A 21,795-nucleotide genomic window follows, 5' to 3' on the forward strand; every position below is an offset into this window, starting at 1 on the left:
TTGTGGAGCATAAGGAATAACACGGAGGACATTGGGAGATGGAGAGGCGAAGTGAGATGTGGGAATTTGGAGTGGGAGACAAACCATGAGAGAATGTGGACTCTGAGAAGCAAACTGAGGGTTTTTGAGGGGAGGGGGTGGGGGGGTGAGCCTGTTGGTGGGTATTATGGAGGGCATGTATTGCATGAAGCATTGGTTGTGGTTCATAAACAATGAATTTTGGAACACTTAAAAAAAAAAAAAAAAGACTGGTTATCCTAATATGCAGGTTGTCTTGGGCCCAAAGCAAAACGTATGAATTAAAGTAGAAGAAAGAGGGAGGAGTCAAGATGGCGGAGAAGTAGCAGGCGGAGACCTCATCAGGTAGTAGGAGATCAGCTAATTAGCTTATCAATCCATTGCGAACAACTTACAAATCCAACAGGAGACCGAAGAGAAGAAGAGCAACAATTCTAGAAACAGAAAATCGACCACTTTCTGAAAGGTAGGACGGCAAAGGCATGAATCCAGAGCTATGGGAAGATAGACCACGGGGCAAGGGGCCAGCTCCTGGCAAGCAGTGGAGCAATGGAGCACAAAATCAGGACTTTTAAGTCTGCTCCACTTAGGGACATCACTCCAGAGGCTAACCCAGGGTGAAGCCCACGCGGGGTCAGCATGGCCCCAGGTCCCGAAGGGTCACAGAAGGATTGGGGGTGACTGAGTGTTGCTGAGCTCACAGGTATTAGAGCGGGGAAGACAGCTACAGAGACAGAGCCAAGGAGTGAGCTCTCAGCTCAGGGTTACCTTGAACCAGTCACAGGCTGGGTGAGCTCGGAGCGCAGGCAGAGGCCAGGGAGATGAGAGTGATTGAGCTCTTTTCTCTGAGGGCGCACTGAGGAGTGGGGCCCCGAGCTCTCAGCTCCTTAGGGTCAGAGACTGGGAGGCTGCCGTTTTCGTTCCCGTCCTCCAGAACTCTATGGAAAGTATTCAGGGAACAAAAGCTCCCCAAAGCGAACCGAATGTATTACTTAGCCTGGCCCCTGGTAAGGGTCGTGCAATTCCGCGTGGGGCAAAGACACTTGAGAATCACTACAACAGGCCCCTCCCCCAGAAGATCAACAAGAAATCCAGCCAGGATCAAGTTCACTTACCAAGGAGAACAGCGGAATTCCAGAGGAGGAGAAAGCAAAGCATGAAATTGATGACTTTCTCCCCATGATTCCTTAGTCTTGCAGTTAATTTATTTTTTTTTATTTAATTTTTTTTCTTCTTATATTTTTTTAACTTTTACCCTTTCCTCTTTAACATTTTTAACTAGTTTATCTTAACAAGACTTTTCATAAAAAAGTAGTAATAATGATCTTTTTTGAACTTTCATTATTATAGTCATATTTTATCCTTCATTGTATCTAACTTTATTTTTTGTATACACATAGAGCTTTTTCTTCTAAAAAAATTGGGGTACAACTTCTTCTAATAGATCAAAATATACCCTAAGTCTAGCTATGGGCTTGTTCTAGTCTCCAGTCCAAGCAAAATCCCTCCACTTTCTTCTTCTTTTTCTCCCAACCAAATTACTTTATCAAACCCTTTTTTAGAAATTAATTTTTTTTCATATTTATATGCATATTCATCCCTTCATTATGTTTACACTTATATATGTTTTTCATTCTTTAAAACTTTGGGAGGTAGTTTCTTCTAGGAGACCAAAATACTCCCAAAATTAAGTGGGTGACCCTGTTCTAGTCACTAGTCTAATATATATATATTTTTTTTTCTTTTTAATATTTTTTTAATTTGTTTCCTTTTTTTTTTTTCCCTGAACTTTTTATCCCCTTTTTCCCCCCCATGATTTGGGGTCTCTTCTGATTAGGTTAAAGTGCATTTTCCTGGGGTCTTTGCCACCCTTTTAGTATTTTATTTGCTCCTTCATATATTCTTATTTGGACAAAATGACAAGATGGAAAAACTCACCACAAAAAAAGGAACAAGAGGCAATACTGATGGCTAGGGACCTAATCAATATGGACATTGGTACTATGTCAGATCTAGAGTTCAGAATGACAATTCTCAAGGTTCTAGCCAGGCTCAAAAAAGGCATGGAAGATATTAGAGAAACCCTCTTTGGAGAGATAAAAGCCCTTTCTGGAGAAATAAAAGAACTATAATCTAACCAAGTTGAAATCAAAAAAGCTATTAATGAGGTGCATAAAAAATGGAGGCTCTTACTGCTAGGATGAATGAACCAGAAGAAAGAATTAGTGATATAGAAGACCAAATGACAGAGAATAAAGAAGCTGAGCAAAAGAGAGACAAACAAATACTGGACCACGAGGGGAGAATTCGAGAGATAAGTGACACCATAAGATGAAACAATGTTAGAATAATTGGGATTCCAGAGAAGAAGAAAGAGAGAGGGAAGCAGAAGTATATTGGAGAGAATTATAGTAGAGAATTTTCCTATTATGGCAAAGGGAACAAGCATCAAAATCCAGGAGGTGCAGAGAACCCCCCTCAAAATCAATAAGAATAGGTCCACACCCCGTCACCTAATAGTAAGATTTACAAGTCTTAGCAACAAAGAGAAAATCCTGAAAGCAGCCCGGGAAAAGAAGTCTGTAACATACAATGGTAAAAATATTAGATTGGCATCGGACTTATCCACAGAGACCTGGCAGGCCAGAAAGAGCTGGAATGATATATTCAGAGCACTAAACGAGAAAAACATGCAGCCAAGAATACTATATCCAGCTAGGCTATCAATGAAAATAGAAGGAGAGATAAAAAGCTTCCGGGACAAACAAAAACTGAAAGAATTTGCAAACACCAAACCAGCTCTACAGGAAATATTGAAAGGGGTCCTCTAAGCAAAGAGAGACCCAAAAGAAGTAGATCAGAAAGGATCAGAGAATATGCAGTAACGGTCACCTTACAGGCAATAAAATGGCCCTAAACTAATATCTCTCAATAGTTACCCTGAATGTTAATGAGCTAAATGTCCTAATCAAAAGACGCAGGGTATCAGAATGGATAAGAAAACAAAACCCATCAATATGCTGCCTACAAGAAACTCATTTTAGACCCGAAGACACCTCCAGATTTAAAGTGAGGGGGTGGAAAACAATTTACCATGCTAATGGACATCAAAAGAAGGCTGGGGTGACAATCCTTGTATCAGATCAATTAGACTTTAAGCCAAAGACTATAAGAAGAGATGAGGAAGGACACTATATCATACTCAAAGGGACTGTACAACAAGAAGATCTAACAATTTTAAATATCTATGCCCCTAATATGGGATCAGCCAACTATATAAACCAATTAATAACAAAATCAAAGAAACACATCAACAATAATGCAATAATGGTAGGGGACTTTAACACTCCCTTCACTGAAATGGACAGATCATCCAAGCAAAAGATCAACAAGGAAATAAAGGCCTTAAATGACACACTGGACCAGATGGACATCACAGATCTATTCAGAACATTTCATCCCAAAGCAACAGAATACACATTCTTCTTTACTGTACATGGAACATTCTCCAGAATAGATCACATCCTGGGTCACAAATCAGGTCTCAACCGGTATCAAAAGATTGGGATCATCCCCTGCATATTTTCAGACCACAATGCTCTGAAGCTAGAACTCAATCACAAGAGGAAATTTGGAAAGAACCCAAATACATGGAGACTAAACAGCATCCTTCTAAAAAATGAATGGGTCAACTGAGAAATTAAAGAGAATTGAAAAAATTCATGGAAACAAATGATAATGAAAACACAACAGTTCAAAATCTGTGGGACACAACAAAGGCAGTCCTGAGAGGAAAATATATAGCAGTACAAGACTTTCTCAAGAAACAAGAAAGGTCTCAAATACACAACCTAACCCTATACTTAAAGGAGCTGGAGAAAGAACAACAAAGAAAGCCTAAATGCAGCAGGAGAAGAGAAATAATAAAAATCAGAGCAGAAATCAATGAAATAGAAACAAACAAACAAAAAAAAAACACAGTAGTACAAATCAAGGAAACTAGGAGCTGGTTCTTTGAAAGAATTAATAAGATTGATAAACCGCTGGCCAGACTTATCAAAAAGAAAAGAGAAAGGACCGAAATAAATAAAATCATGAATGAAAGAGGAGAGATCACATCTAACAGCAAAGAGATACAAACAATTATAAGAACACTTTATGAACAACTCTATGCCAACAAATTTGATAATCTGGAAGAAATGGATGCATTCCTAGAGACATATAAACTACCACAACTGAACCTGGAAGAAATAGAAAATCTGAACAGACTTATAACCAGTAAGGAGATTGAAACAGTCATCAAAAATCTCCAAACAAACAAAAGCCCAGGTCTCCTCAGGGGAATTCTACCAAACATTTAAAGAAGAATTTATACCTATTCTCCTGAAACTGTTCCAAAAAGTAGAAATGGAAGGAAAACTTCCAAAATCATTTTATGAGGCCAGCATCACCTTGATCCCAAAACCAGACAAGGATCCCATCAAAAAAGAGAATTACAGACCAATATCCTTGATGAATACAGATGCAAAAATTCTCACCAAAATACTAGTCAATAGGATCCAACAGTACATTAAAAAGATTATTCACCACTACCAAGTGGGATTTATTCCAGGGCTGAAAGTTTGGTTCAACATCCGCAAATCAATCAATGTGATACAATACATTAATAAAAGAACAAGAGCCATATGATACTCTCAATAGATGCTGAAAAAGCATTTGACAAAGCACAGCATCCTTTCTTTGTCAAAATTCTTCAAAGTGTAGGGATGGAGGGCACATACCTCAATATCATAAAAGCCATCTATGAAAAACCCACCGCAAATATTATTCTCAATGGAGAAAAACTGAGAGCTTTTCTTCTAAGGTCAGGAACTCGGTAGGGATGTCCATTATCACCACTGCTATTCAACATAGTATTAGAAGTCCTAGCCTCAGCAATCAGACAACAAAAAGAAATTAAAGGCATCCATATTGGCAAAGAAGAAGTCAAACTATCACTCTTTGCAGATGATATGATATTATATGTGGAAAACCCAAAAGGCTCCACTCCAAAACTGCTAGAACTTGTACAGGAATTCAATAAAGTTTCAGGATATAAAATCAATGCACAGAAATCAGTCGCATTTCTCTACACCAACAACAAGACAGAAGAAAGAGAAATTAAGGAGTCAATCTCATTTACAATTGCACACAAAACCATAAGATACCTAGCAATAAACTTAACCAAAGAGGCAAAGAATCTTTACTCAGAAAACTATAGAGTACTCATGAAAGAAATTGAGGAAAACAAGGAAATGGAAAAATGTTCCGTCCTCCTGGATTGGAAGAATAAATATTGTGAAAATGTCTATGCTACCTAAAGCAATCTATACATTTAATGCAAGCCCTATTAAAGTCCCATACCTTTTTTTCGAAGAAATGGAACAAATAATCCTAAAATTTATATGGAATCAGAAAAGACCTCGGATAGCCAAAGGAATATTGAAAAAGAAAGCCAAAGCTGGTGGCATCATAATTCCACACTTCAAGCTCTATTACAAAGCTGTCATCATCAAGACAGTATAGTACTGGCACAAAAACAGACACATAGATCAATGGAACAGAATAGAGAGCCCAGAAATTGACCCTCAACTCTATGGTCAACTAATCTTTGACAAAGCAGGAAAGAATGTCCAATGGAAAAAAGACAGTCTGTTCAACAAATGGTGTTGGGAAAATTGGACCATTTCCTTAGACCACACATGAAAATAGACTCAAAATGGATGAAGGACCTCAATGTGAGAAAGCAATCCATCAAAATCCTTGAGGAGAACACAGGCAGCAACATCTTTGACCTCAGCCACATCAACTTCTTCCTGGGAACATTGCCAAAAGCAAGGGAAGCAAGGGCAAAAATGAACTATTGGGATTTCATCAAGATCAAAAGCTTTTGCACAGCAAAGGAAACAGTTAACAAAACCAAAAGACAACTGACAGAATAGGAGAAGATATTTGCAAATGACATATCAGATAAAGGGCTAGTATCCAAAATCTATAAAGAGCTTAGCAAACTCAACACCCAAAGAACAAATAATCCAATCAAGAAATGGGCAGAGGACATGAACAGACATTTCTGCAAAGAAGACATCTAGATGGCCAACAGACACATGAAAAAGTGCTCCACATCACGCGGCATCAGGGAAATACAAATCAAAACCACGATGAGATACCACCTCACACCAGTCAGAATGGCTAAAATTAACAAGTCAGGAAATGACGATGCTGGCAAGGGTACGGAGAAAGTGGAACCCTCCTACACTGTTGGTGGGAATGCAAGCTGGTGCAACCACTCTGGAAGACAGCATAGCGGTTCCTCAAAAACTTGAAAATAGAGCTACCCTATGACCCAGCAATTGCACTACTAGGTATTTACCCTAAAGACACAAACGTAGTGATCTGAAGGGGCATGTGCACCCGAATGTTTATAGCCCCAGTGTCTACAATAGCCAAACTATGGAAAGAACCTAGATGTTCATCAACAGATGAATGGATAAAGAAGATGTGTATCATATATATATTGGAATACTATGCAGCCATCAAAAGAAATGAAATCTTGCAATTTGTGACATCATGGATGGAACTAGATAGAGGGTATTATGTTTAGCAAAATTAGTCAATCAGAGAAAGACAACTATCATATGATTTCCCTGATATGAGGAAGTGGGGATGCACCGTGGGGGGTTTGGGGGTAGGAAAAGAATAAATGAAACAAGATGGGATTGGGAGGGAGACAAAACATAAGTGACTCTTAATCTCACAAAACAAACTGAGGGTTGCTGGGGGGAGGCGGGTCGGGAGAGGGGGGTGGGGTTATGGACATTGGGGTGGATTTGTGCTATGGTGAGTGCATTGAAGTGTGTAAACCTGGCGATTCACAGACCTGTACCCCGGGGGATAAAAATACATTATATGTTTATAAAAAATAAATAAAAAAATTAAAAAAATAAAGTAGAAGAAAGATACATGGCATGTGTTTTTTTTTAGAATGTATTTTTGATTGGAAGAAGATCCCTGTAAATGTTTGTGTATGTGTTGTTTTCCTTCCTCTTTTTCTTTTGCATGCTCAGAGGCTTATGTATATATACAGTCTATGTCTCTTCAAAGCAAAGAGGGTGTGCTACTGTCGAGATCAGCATCTAGACAGTAGTTAATTTTTGTGGAGTTGCCTGGGTGCCATAGAACTGAAAGTCCCCATGACATCTACCCTACCCAGGATTACAAGAGAAATCTCCACAGTCTACTCCTTTGGCATGGGTTTGTTGTGCATAAAAAGCTTTAAAAGAGCAGTGTGGCTGGAAGATGGTGCTGGATTTGATGTTAGGATTCTGTTTAGCCTTATTTCTAAGAGCAGGCATTTCCAATGTTTGAGTAGAAGTATAATGACTTGTAAAGATGGAATAATCAGGATATGATTATAACTGACAGAATTTCTCCCCACTGCATAATCTAATTGAACAAATAGTGTGTTAGAACAGTCCCTTATTAGAACAATAGTGTGTTAGAACAGTCTCTCCCACAATGTTCATAGCCAAGTCAATGTAACATTGGGACTAGTGTATTTTTTAAATAACTTTCAAGTAACTTTTAAATAACTTTCAAACCCATATCAATTTTGTTTTTAATACCTATTTTGATGTATAATATATATATCATAAAATTCACTTGTTTTGAACTATACACTTTAATGATTTTTATTAAGTTCCTGAGTTATGTAACCATCATCTTAATCCAGTGTAGGAGGTTTTCATCATCCCAATTGGATCCTTTGTGTTCATTCACAATAAACCCCCCTTCTCCTTCTCCCCCTCCCACTCCTCCATCCTTCAGTAAACCACTGATAGTCTCTATCTATATATTTCCCTTTTCTAGATATCACATATACACTTATTTATATAATACGTGGTCTTTTATTTCCTGCTTCTTTCACTTATAATAATGCTTTTGAAGTTCGTGTATGTTGTAGCATGCATCAGTATTTCATTCCTTATTATGTCTGAGTGGTATTTCATTATGTGAACATATCATGTTTTGTTCTCCATTTATCAACGGATGGACATTTGTGTCATTTCCACTTTTTGGCTACTATGAATAATATTAACTTCATGTTCAAATGTTTGTGTGGACATATATTTTCATTTCCTTTTGGTAGCTACTTGGGAGTGTAATTGCTGGGTTGTGCAGTCATCCACATTGATTCTTGACCCACCTTTAATCAATTCGTATAACTATTAAAATGATCTTTGTAAAGTGAGATCTGACTCATGCCACACGTATGTTGAAAGCTCTGAAGGATCGCCTAATGTTTATTCATGTTCTGTGCTAATAGAATCTCATACAAAATGTAGAAACCCTGCTTGATTTTATACTGTCTTATTCTTGCTCCCCTTTCTCTAGGAGTACTGGCTTTTTAATACCTAGTTAAAGGAGCTAGATTTTCTTATGACCTCATAGTCTTCAGACTGATCTTCCTTATGTTTGGAGGCCTACAGTGTTATTCCCACTGCATTCAGTGATTAATTAATCTTTTAGACCTATAGCTTAGAAGCTGTAATTGATGCTACAAAAAATTTTAGTATCCATTTATATGTACACCTTATCTTCTAATCTTACTATCATTTCTCACTATTGATGTCAATTAACTATGTGAGTAAACACTGTGTAAACAATGCTTGTGTAAACTTTCACTGGGAGAAAGTAATTCTCCATAAAGGACAAATGGAGAAAAGCATTATCTTACTGCATACATGTAAATATTCTTCCTTCCTTCCCTTTCCTTCCCTCCTTCCTTCCTTCCTTCCTTTCTTTCTTTCTTTCTTTCTTTCTTTCTTTCTTTCTTTCTTTCTTTCTTTCTTTCTTCTTTCTCATTCTCTTTTCAATGTAGAATAAATATAACTCATATTACTTGCTCTCCTGCCTCCCTGAATAACTTATTGTATTGTTGGATATGGTAGTTTGGGCCTGGTGTGAGATTTTGAATTGCCCTATGTAAGAGATAGCCACAGGAGTAGGTAGAAAACATATTATAGAATTTTCTATGCATTAATGCATAGTGACAAAGAGAGATACTCTGAAATGAGATATGGAGAAATGAGATATGGAGAAAGAAAATCAGTGTGGGACAGTGTTTTAGGATGCTTAATAATAGAAAGTGATGACTAATGCTATCCAAGGGAGAGCTTGTATTTCCTGGGATTGATGCAGCCAAATTCACAGTAGGAAAAGGCATTCTGTAAGAAACAACATTTATTTTATTTTATTTTTTTTTAACATTTGAATGCTTTCAAAGTGAAGTGATTATAAACACAAAATTTTTTTTTCACAAGTTCTGTGTCTGAAAACAATGTTGTAATGTCATGGCTTCTATCCTATGGTAAATTTTAGGGATATTGTTTTTAAAAATCGGTTAAAATATAAGTTGGAAATCATAGCATTCTTGAAACTCAGTTGAACTTTTGATACTGACATGTCATTGATTGGGAAGAGGGCTCTAATATTCTCTAGGACTGGTGCACTTTTTAATTTTAACAAGCAGACACAAGTGAATCAGGAGTGTGAAAAATGCTGTCAAGTTGTGTAGCAGCAAGTGTCAGTTTAGATAAGGATTACAATATCGGGAGTGGACTCTGACCGTGGAAACTGAAATTCTGGCTACATATTGAGAGGCTAAGGAAAGCTCTATGAAACTAGGGCAAAGGAATGTTTGACTTTCAAGAAAGAAACGTAAAAATTATCTCAAATATGAAGGAAGCTGAGCAGATTTCCCCATGAAGACGACTTCTCAGGGCAGTTGGGTAGCAACAGTAAAACCCTGGTTCAGAAAGTTTATGGCTGAGGGGTTATCAGATATAAATAAGTAAGGCTCCAAATCCAAGCAGGGGATTAAGAATGAATTCATTAATCGTTGCAGTGGACCAATAGGGATGATTTTCTTTATTCAGCATGCAGGCTTACATCACACATTGAGAGTTAATAAGGGAAAGTGAAAGCTTGATTCTGTAATATTTTATTGTATTATCTGCGGCCACAACTTTTAAAATGATGCTTTAGCAGACTCTGCACTCTGTGAGTATAGAGGTATTTTTTAAATGATTTGTAGTGTTTATAATAAGCTAATATTCAAATATTTGGGGAGCATATGTTTTTGCATAAAAACCATTTACTGGCAAATATATTTTCAAACTAATGCAATGTTCTTATCTAGTCTACTGTGCCTAATTTAAAAAGTGGAAGATGATGTGGAACTTTCTGGCAGGAAGTTGAGTGATAACACACATTAATGAAGGCAAAGTGTATGACATATCAATTTGGGTCTCATTGGATCAAAGCATAACTTTCATAAACATGCAATGTCCTCATTGTATATCTCCTTGTCCTTATATTCTCAGTATGGAGATTTGAAATGGGCATTCTTTCTGTGCTAATGTTGGCAAATAATGTTCATTGCTATCAGTATGCCATCTATTTACAAAAAGCAGGGATGGCATTTACCACTTTTCCTTAAAGGGTCATAAAGCTGCAGACTGTCTCGGGATGTCTCTGCTGTGGATAGTAACACCACAAGAGAAATCACTTAAACCCCAAAAGACCCCTTTCCTTTGAAAATATGAGGATTATCAGTACTGAAAAAAGAAAAGAATAAAATAAAATTCAAAGTATCTTCAAAATTTTTAAGTCCTTTTCAACAGATTAACCATTCCCTTTGATTTTTTTGGTGTGGATTAATAGCCATAGGAGATAGGTTAAAAAAAAAAATCCATAGTACATTTTTATTTGATTCTCTAATTAACATAATGCATTGATTTTTTTTTATCTTCCTTTATTTCAAGGAACACAGGAACTTAAAGGATTTTGTCTCTGTGTGTTACTTTGCTCTGTCAGCAGCAACTTGGAAGAACATAACTGTGGAGAGTAGTGTATCAAGCACTACAGAGGTAGATATTGCCTCTGGCACAAAGTGTACAGTACCAATAATAATACCTCATTTATCCTACTACTGCCCATAGAAAACCTGTAAGTGCTAAACATAATTCATTTTATCTGCACTAGCTTACTAATCCTTTTGCATTAGCACTTTTCTAAGGTGTTCATTGTTTGGCAATTGTCTTCCAGGCAGGAGGCATTTCGAGTTCTAGGTGCCAAGGAGTTAAAGTGGTATGAAATTATTAAATCATTAAATTTCCTATGTGAAGAAATGCTGGGGTAAATAAATCATTTTGCTTATGCAGATTTGGTCTATCAGATATTCTTGGGAAGTCTGTCATCATTCAAGATGTAGAAGCAACTTTGCCAAGCATGTAATGCTTTGTTTGTCTTCTTGGCAAAATTCAGTATCATAGTTAGAAAAGTTTTGAGTTCATGGAAATTTATTAAAGTACAATCAAGACAGGTAAGTGGGCTTAAGTGCTATGGGAAGTTACCCTTTGCCACTGTTTAGTTTAGTTTTGCATCAGTGGTTTTGGAGTTTTAAAAAATTTTTTAGTCTTGGAAACATTTATTCAGCTGAAATATTTGGAAGAAATCCAACACATAAAATGCACACTAGGGGATTTTCTCTGCTTGAAATGCATGTGAGCTACTTGGAGCCCTGCCTGCTTAGTCCTCCTGTCTTTTATCCCCTGCCTCCAGCATACCCATATCACCCTCTGAGGACTCCATGGAGTACAATTTATAAAGCACTCTCTTAGACCATAACTACTTGAGAGAAAATTGAATAGAATACTAGTGTCAAAAAATAGCCCTGTAGTGACCAAGATAGTAATAATAAATTAATTTAATTTAGTTGTTCACTTACTTAATTAGAATCATGTATATAATCCTAATTAAACATGCACACATACATATATATAGGATTTTAAATATATTTATTTAGGATATGTATATATAGGATATGCATATATATAATTAGGATATATAAATTATTATATATTATGTATTATAAATTTTATATGTCCTAATTACAACAACAAAAGCATCAAACAAAAAGAGATTGGAAAGATGGAATTCAAAATTCAGTCTAGGAATAAATGAAACAGAAAGCCTGAAAAGTCTCAAGAGAGGAGAGGACTTCAATATAAGGACTCAGGTCAAAGAGTGGAAACAAGGAAATGTAGAGTTCAGGTTTAAAACAGAGTTGAAAGGACTCTTCCCAAAGCCGGCAGGGTGGTAGGAAAGAATCTTAATGACGACCCCTGTGATATTATGAACAGTCACTGTATTTATATTTTGTGAATTAATGGACATTTACAGACATATTTGTACAAAGTACTGAGGAAAAGGGGATGCCTGAGCTCAGTTGGTTAAGCTTTCGGCTCAGGTCATGATCCCAGGGTCCTGGGATCAAATCCCACATTGGGGTCCTTGCTTATCAAGGTGCCTGCTTCTCCTTCTGCTTACTGCTCCCCTGCTTGTGCATGCTCTCTCTCCTCTCTCTCTGACAAATAAGTAAATAAAATCTTAAAAACAAAACAAAACAAACAAAAAAAAAAAACTGAGAAAGCTGAGAAAAAAATAAGAGGAAAAAAAGGCAGGGGCAATGTCAAGTTCAGGGAAGTATTTAAGAGCAGCTCAAGGAGGAATAGAAGTTGTGTCCTGTATAATGCATGTACCCATACATGGACAGACCTGGCAAATAGTTGAATATTGTTAAAATTCAAAGTGAAAAGAGAAGAGCAGAAAAGCATGAGGCTATGTATTTCGGCAGTAGCCAGATCATGAAGGGCATCGCCTTCCAGGTAATCAGTTTAGAGTTCATCCAATAGCTTACGGAGAGTCATTCAAAAATATTGTACAAAGGATTAGCATGGTCAGACTTGTATGCTGGAATGATATAACGGAGGAAAGGAAGACTAAAGAACATAGACTGAGAGAGTGAGTCTTAAATCATTGTCAAAGAGAAATTTCCCAAACTGTTTGTGTCTGTGTGTGTGTGTGTTGTGATTTTCATTTCAAGTTTTAATTTAAATTCTAGTTTGTTAACACACATGGCAAATTTGGTTTCAGGTATAGAATTCAGTGATTCATCACTTACATATTCATAAATTGTCTTAACCAGGAGCATTCCATAATTAGAAGCATTGCAAATTACTAATGGAGTGATAAAATTCTTTGTGGTAACATGGCAGCCAGATCACTGTTTAACTCACATTTCCTCCTGAATTTTCATAAAAGCACAGGAAACAGTGCAAATGTTAAATCAACAAAGGAAGAAGGGAATATACATATCAATCTTTTTGGCCCAGAATGTAATTCCAGTAAAGGGCGGTTCAGCAAGAGAATGAAGTGATAGAAATAAAACTTTAGAACTGTTGTTGAAACACAGTAAGTGCTTATAATTGTTGTCTCATTGTTATTCCCATGTGCACATTTATGGGTTATTATAAGCAGAAATATGTTTATTCATCTGTAAAAAAGAGAGTAATGACACCTACCTCACTGAATTTTTCTAAGCATTTAATTAATTTATGTATGTGATCTTCTCCCCTGGTATCCATAATGTATTAACTGTGAATAGGATTAGTAGTAGTAGTAATGGTAGCAAGCAGCTGCAGTAGTAAAATTATAGTTAAGTAATGGTCCATAGTCAAAGCAACTGACAGTTGGGCATTAAATTCTGATATAAAGTTGATAACATGAAGTTGCAAAGAAAATAGATGTCACTCAGCAGACCAAAATTTTCATTCACTCATGTATTTCATGTACAACTTTCAAATAATCAGGTGGAGAGGAAGACGTTGTCTGCAGTCTAGTAATGGAATAGGAAAATATCTCATTCCTCTTTCTGACAGTGTTACACTAAAGAAATAAAAACAGACTCTGACTGCATATTTTGCATATCAACTATATCTATAACATATCTAAAAGTAGGGTTATAATTAGTGAACAAGGAGGAGAGCTCAGAAAATTATCCATGATATTCAATTAATAGAGTAAAATTGACCTTGTTAAAGAGGAGGAAATGGAAAAATATCATAGGAGTTTTCAAGAGATTCATTAACACCATATACTTATTTTTATCTTTTTCAGCTTTGCCGAGGTATAATTGGCAAAATTATAAGATATTTATACAGTCTGATGATTCAGTATACATATACATTGTGAACAGATTCCCCCCCTAGAGTTAATAATTCATATATCTATCACCTCACATATTTATTTTTGTATGTGTGGGAACATTTAAGTTCTACTTTCATAAAATTTTATTTATTCAATATAGTGTTATCAACTATAGTCATCATGTTAAACATTAGGTCCTCAAAACATACTCATAACTGAAATTCTGACCTGTGTATCAACATCTTCCTATTTCCTCCATTTCAAGCCCCTGGCAATCACTTTGGTTTCCTCTCTTTTTCTATGAGTCCAACATTTTTTTTTTTAAACTAAACTATTAGTCTTTGTCTTTCTAGCTTATTTCACTTGTTACGATGCCCTTCAGTTTCATCCATGTTGTCAGAAATGGCAGAATTTCCTCTTCTTTTTTTCATGTGTGTACAGATCATATTTTCTTCAGGTATCTCTTCAAGATAATGGTTTTGTTTAATTTGTGTATATACCCAGAAGTGGAATTACTGAATCATATGGTAGTTCTATTTTTGATTTCTGGAGGAATCTCCATACTGTTTTTCATATAAGCTGCACCAGTTCACAAAACCACCAATAGTACATGGGGGAATCCTTTCCTTCCTGTCCTCATCAGTATGTGTTATTTCTTGTCTATTTGATAATACACATTTTGTTAGGTGTAAAGTGATATCCCACTATGGTTTTATTTGCATTTCCCAATGATTAGTGATGTTGAGCCACTTTTCATTTACCTACTGACCATCTATATATCTTCTTTGAAAAAGTGTCTATCCAGGTCCTTTGCCTGTTTTTGTTTTTGTTTTAACTAAGGTATGTATGTATGTATGTGTGTGTGTGTGTGTTGTTTGTGTGTGTATTTGCTATTGAATTGTATGAGTTCTTTATATATTAGTTTTTTTTTTCAAATATCTCCAGTTTGGTAGGTTTTATTTTTCAAATTTTTGATAGTTTCCTTTCCTGTACAGAATAAGCTTTTTAGTTTAATAAAGTCCCATTTGCTTAATTTGCTTTTGTTGTCTAATGAAGAAAAGTAATTTTTAAGACTGATGTCTGGGAGCTTATGCAATATTTTTTTCTGGGAGTTTTATAGCTTCAGGTCTTAGATACTAGTCCAATCATTTTTTAGTTGATTTTTGTGTATAGTGTAAGACAGGGTTCCAGTTTCATTCTTTTGCATGTGGCTATCAGTTTTCTCAATACGTTTCTTGAAAACTTTTATTTCCCTGGCTCATTTTTTGAAAGTTAGTTGACCATATATCTATAGAATTTTTTTTTCCCCTGGGCTCTTGCTTCTGTGCTGTTGACCTATGTATTCGATTTTGTGACAATACTATACTGTTCTGATTACTGTAGTTTTGTACTATAGTTTGAAATCAGGGAAGTAATGTCTTCAGCTTTGTTCTTCTCATAATTGCTTTGGCTATTCATGCTTCCATACAAATTTTAGGATTGTTCTATTCCTGAGAAAAGTGCTTTGGGGACTGTGATGGGGATTGCATTGAAACAGTAGATTGCTTTGGGTATTGTAAACATTTTAACAACATTCTTCCAATCCATGAGCACAAAATATCTTTCCATTTATTTGTTTCTTCATTTTCTTTCCTCAGTGTCTTATAGTTTTTGTTGTATACATCTTTCACCTCCTTGGTTAAATTTGTTCTTAAGTATTTTATTCTTTTTAATGTCATTTTTAATGCTATTCCTTTTAATGGGATTGTTTTCTTAATTTCTTTTTGTGATAGTTTGTTGTTAATGTTTAAAAATGTAACTGGTTTTCATATATTGATTTCGAATCCTGAATTCTGCAACTTTACCAGATTTACTTATTAGTTCTAAATGTTTTCTGGTGGAGAATTCAGAATTTTCTATATGTAATAATATGTCACTTGCAAACAGAGACAATTTCACTTCTTTTTTTACTAACTTTAAATCATGTCATTTATTTATTTTTCTTGCCTAATTGCTCTCACTAGGATTTACAATACTATGTTGAATAAAAGTGGCAGGAAATTGCATCCTTATCTTGGTTCTGAACTTAGAGGAAAAGATTTCAACTCTTCACTATTGAATATGATGTTAGCTGTGGGCTGGATATATTTGTACTTCATTATGTTGAGGTATGTAAACTTTCCTTGTGAAGTCTTCAGAGTTTTTTCATGAACGGATATTGAATTTTGTCAAATACTTATACAACTATTGACACGATCATATGATTTTTATCCTTTATTTTGTTAATGCTGTGTATCACATTGCCTGATTTGCAGAATTTGAACCATCATTAAACCTTGGAATAAATTCCACTTGGTCATCACATATATGATCCTTTTAATATGTTTTTGATTTTGGTTTGCTTATATTCTATTGAGTATTTTTGCTTCTATGTTCATCAGAAATACTGGCTTGTATTTTTCTTTTCTTGTAGGGTCCTTGTCTGGTAGGGTACTGTATGATGCTGGCCTCATAAAATAAGTTTGGAAGTGTTCCCTCCTCATCTGTTTTTTAGAGAGGTTTGAGAAGAAGTGGTATTCTTTAAAATGTTTGTTTGGATTCGCCTATGCGGCCATCTCATCCTGGGTTTTCTTTGTTGTTTTGTTTTTGATTAGTGATTCAATCTCTTTACTTGTTATTGCGTTAAAAAAAAAAATCAACAAACACAGACTCAAACATTAGAAATAACCAAGACAGTTCTCTTACCAAACCCAGCTTTAAGCCAACTCCACTATATTCTAAAAGGTCTTGCCAAACAGAACTCCTGCAGGAAGAAATCAAATCTGAGATCTTTGATCAGAGCTTTAGTACTCTCTCTGCTCCTCAAGGTTCTGCCAGGCATGAGTTGGATTATCTTTTAAATACACACTTAAATGCCCATATCTTTAAGCTTTAGTAAGAAGCTTTTGAATTTGTCCTCATGCAGCTTATATCCTTCATGCCCTCATAAGCTATATCTTAAAACTCTTTGAGTAAATGTTCGAAATCCCCTTTGGCCAGCTTCAACATTAATATATTTATAAAATGTGTTAAGTCTATAGATAAGACCTAGCTGATGATCATTATTGAATTCAATCTGTAGTATATACTGTGGATACTTGGTGCTCTTACCAAGAAAATTTGGTATTATACCACTCATTTCTCTCAACCATCCCCAAGACATCATTTTGTCTTAATAACTTATATATTAAACACAGCACTTATTAAATTTTAATAAACACCTAAATTACCTGAAAGATCTTACCAAAATATTGCTTCTGATAAACTAATTTTGAGATGAGCCCTAGGATTCTACCTTTCTAATAACCTCTTATTCCATAGAAATGATGCTAGTCCAAGAACCACATTCATAATAGCAAGGTAGTAGAAAAATTAGACTAATGATTCTGAACCAAGGTTGTATATTAGAATTACCTGAGGAGCTTTTAAAACAATCTATGTACAATCCTTATACCAAGTTAATTAAATTAGAATTGGGTGAGGCCAAAGTATTGATATTATTAAAAATCATACAGGCTATTCTAATATGCATTCAAGAATGAGAACCTCTGGGTCAGCCTAACCTGTCTAAATGTTGCATCTGAAGATACATTGCTAATATCTGTCCATTCATGGCTCTTGCCCAGAGCCAGCTGAAAGTTCCTTGTTGCCAAGAGCAGAGGTACTATCTTATTCATCAATTTAGCCCTGATGTATTGCAGAGTGTCTGTCACATAGAAGGCTCTCAAATCATATTTGTTGAAAAGGTCAGAAATTCCCTAGAACATGCCTATGACTTGTATGAAACTGGATTTTTCTTTACTCAATTTGAGCATGGGTTGGGGAGACACATGATTCATTAATGTATCCTTTCAAAATACATCCAGTGCCTATTCTTTATCATAGATTTTGGGCATACAAGGCTCTCAAGAAAGTTGTGGTCTATGAATTAAGCATTTTCAGGCTAAGATTTTTGAGTCATTCTTTCTGCAGTCTTCAGCAGCATAAGCATAATTTTAAAACAATAAAATAGACAACTAGCAAGATGACATTCTTAAAGTAAAGGCTATCAAATGAGCCAACTGTCAAATTATGTAAATTTGAAAGTCTAACAACCTTGGTAAAGGTCCTTTAATTGGATGACTCATGTAGAAAATAAATGAACTGCCATTTAAAAGTCCCTTTCCAGAGACAGATTTAAAGGAACAGAAATAGTACTTTAAAAGTCTCAAGGTAGAAAAAAAATTAGTAAACTTCAAGACATTTTTGCACACCTGAAATATATATATTTTAATATACCACACAAAAATATAGTTGTCTTTGCTAAAAGAAAATTTTCTTTCACCCAGTAATAATAGCATTGGAAAAATTGATAATACTTGGAACTAACTCATAGAGATACATAAAACATTAATAGTCTTTATACCTAAATGTTAATCGCTTCTTGGCCTTTTGACTAAGATCAAGTGTAGTATCTGTTCTTATCAGTTTATACCTAAATGTTGAGTTTATACATAATGCTTGCTCCTTATTTACATTTTTTATATCCTCCAGATTTTCTAAGGTTACTTTTTATTTGTAATTAAGACATTGTTAAACTAATATATTTAATAGAATCTCACTTTTATTATTAAATTAAACAGAAGCAATATGTAAGACTCATTTTTCCTAGCTATTTTCACCTTCCCTTTTACAGGCTGCTACTTTTCTGCCTATTATTACATGACCTCCCTGTTTCATTGACTTTGGGTTTGGAAGAGTAATCTGTCTTGGCTGAGTGGTGTGTTTTGGCATTTGGGTGGAAGTTTAATATGATTGCATGGTTTAGCTAGTGCTCTCTTATTTCTGCTTTCTGCATGAAATAAAAGCATACCTAGAGAGAGGCCTCTTTCTGTCTGATCCCAGGAACAAGAAGGGATGAGGGACAGAAACCCAGTCTACCTGTGGCCCAGCCAACCTGAAACACAATAACCCAGTACCATCACTTAATGTGACCGGAAGTAAATCTCTGTTGTTTATGCCACTAAGATATTGAAGTTCTTTGTTCCCAAAGCAAAGTTAAATAGGAAAGTAAGAATCGATATAAGGGAAACTCATATTTATAAGGCAGATTATTCAACCTCTTTAATGATTCTGATGTAGCTTTAGATAAGGTAATCATTAGAGACTGGAAATTATAGAGAGGAATTAAGAAGAGATTAGAGTAGGAAAATAAAGAGAAGTGCTATTTTGTGGACAGCTTTATTGAGGATGAAACACCTTAAATCTGTACTCTAATAAAAATGGTCCAAATAGACCAGAGTTGCAAATGTAAAAATAGTAAAACCGTACAAACACACTAGAAGAAAAATTAGGTGACTCCTTTTATAACTTTGATATGGAGAGGAAATTTCCTATTACTCAAAGTAAAGAAGCAATAAGAGAGATTTGACATAAAAATGAAGAAAAATTTTGTTTCATCTAAAAAGAACCACATCATATGCAAAGTACAGAGACAACACACTAGAAGAAAATATTGAAGTATGAATCAGAGAAAATATCTGTAAATATATGAAATATATATTTGTAAATATATATATTTATATTAAATATAAGGGTATATAAAATATTAAATAGGATATCCCTAAATATGTATATATATAAATATATATCTGTAATATATAAAAAAAGTCTAATACTTGAGGGAATACAAATATTTTGAAAAGTGGATGAAAGACATGAAGAAAGAGTTTGCAGAAAATAAGCAAGTGTTCTTCAGACATATGGGACAATGTAAAATACACTCATAATGAAGGGAATGATAATAAACCTTTCTCACTTGTGAAATAGAGCAGAAGTTAAATTTTTGGCAGTATCCTCTTTGGCAAAAGTTTATCCTACAGGTATACTTCCAACAACATGAACACCGATATGCACAAGATAGTCACTGAAGTATCATTATACTAGTGAAATATTAGACACAGCCTGCATAACCATACAGAGGAGATCAGTTGGAGAAGACCTGCATTCTCATAGTAGAGATGTGCAGCTCTAGAAATGGAATGAGGAAGGCTCTGTAAATTGACATGGTGTCATTTCCTGGGTTGATATTGTTTAGAGGAAGAAAAACAGAATAAATTATGTTACATTTTCTGAGAGACAGGTTATTCTTTGAAAAAGGATAAACACAAGAAGAATAAAATAGAAACCAAATAAAAACGGTAACTACTATGCGTGGGGCTTTTCTGAGCACATGTTTTATACATGTTTGACTTTTCAACTACATTAATATTTTACATATTAAAAATTGCCAGATGCCTGGGTGACTCAGTCGGTTAAGCATCTGCCTTTAACTCAGGTCATGTCCCCAGGGTCTTGGGATCCAGGCCCACATGGGGCTCCTTGCTCAGCAGGGAGCCTGCTTCTCCCTCTGCTTGCCGCTCCTCCTGCTGTGCGCGCTCTCTCTCTCTGACAAATAAAATCTTTAAAAAATAATAAAATAAATTAAAATTGCCAAATGACAAGGATTGGGGAAAAGTCTTAAAACTGTTTTAAGATACAATAAAATGCGAACAGGAACTGATGGACCTAAACTGAAGCTGGTTTTAGCTTCTCTTCTTACCAGTGTCTTGGAGTCCTGTGTTAAGTAGGGGGCTCCTCCAGTTGGGGTGTCTGAATGAACATGATGAGCAAAGCCCTCTGAAATCTTATAATTGTCACGTGGAATAAATGAGGAATAAACTTGTACTTAGTTCAGCAACATCCATATTTTGTTTCCAGCGTAAGTTAGCCTATGTCCACAAATGAAAGAAAATACAAAGAGATTGTGATGCTGTGGCATTTTAAAGACAGATTATGTATTACCTCTTTCAGGAATACACAAAATAATAAATTTGGATGTCACTCTAAGTTATTATCATAAACTTATATGCATTTGTAGACATTACATTTGGGGCAGAGGGTTCTTGATGAACAAGGACACAATAAGACACCAACTGGACTGAATTATGACCAAGTCTCTGAGGTGATGGCAGACTCTGGTGATTGCAGCTATCCATTCAGCAAGCAGGATAACTAAGGAATGTTTCCACTCGTTTACTGCCATACAAAATAGAAGTACATTTCCCTTTGAAAACCAAGAGCTTGCTGTAAATGATTAGAGAATTAGAACAAAAGAGGTACAAAGAAACGAGAGCGGATGCACAAATGAAAGGAATATTATGAGAAGACCTGAATGTGAAAATAAAAGAGAAAAAGTAAATATGAAAAGCTGGAAACCTATGGCGATAAAAGTAACAGGTGGGATATTGTTTTTCCTGGTAATTGTTTTTATTTTTATTTTAAAATTTTGTATGCTTGATATAAACTGCATGCACTAAATCTGAGTTATGATATTCTATTTGAGAATTACTTCTCTGATATTAAGACCATTAAATACTTATGATCATTTTATCTACAAATAAATCATTAGGCACTAGGATTTCTTATTAAATTAGTCCAACTGGTCAGCAGCTAGTGAAAACACATTTAGTTGATGTTAAATATTGCACAACACATTACAAATGGCTGATGCTCCATAACCGGTCCATTTATAGTTTATGGTGCAAATTTTAAAGTCAAGTAAATGGTGTTTTCAGCGGTAGTTCATGTGTTATGACTTGTCGGGGTTGTAAATAATTTGTAGGGCATTTATGTATTTCTAGATTCCAT

The 21,795-nt window shown here is 35.3% G+C and overlaps 1 pseudogene; it reads left to right on the plus strand.

Moving 5' to 3' along the window:
• The first annotated feature begins 18,542 nt into the window (after positions 1-18,542).
• Positions 18,543-18,658, plus strand: LOC116866955 (annotated as a pseudogene).
• Positions 18,659-21,795: the final 3,137 nt, after the last annotated feature.

The sequence above is a fragment of the Lontra canadensis genome, unplaced genomic scaffold (genome assembly GCF_010015895.1).
Source record: "Lontra canadensis isolate GAN:19392208 unplaced genomic scaffold, GSC_riverotter_1.0 scaffold11, whole genome shotgun sequence".
NCBI classification, from domain to species: domain Eukaryota; kingdom Metazoa; phylum Chordata; class Mammalia; order Carnivora; family Mustelidae; genus Lontra; species Lontra canadensis.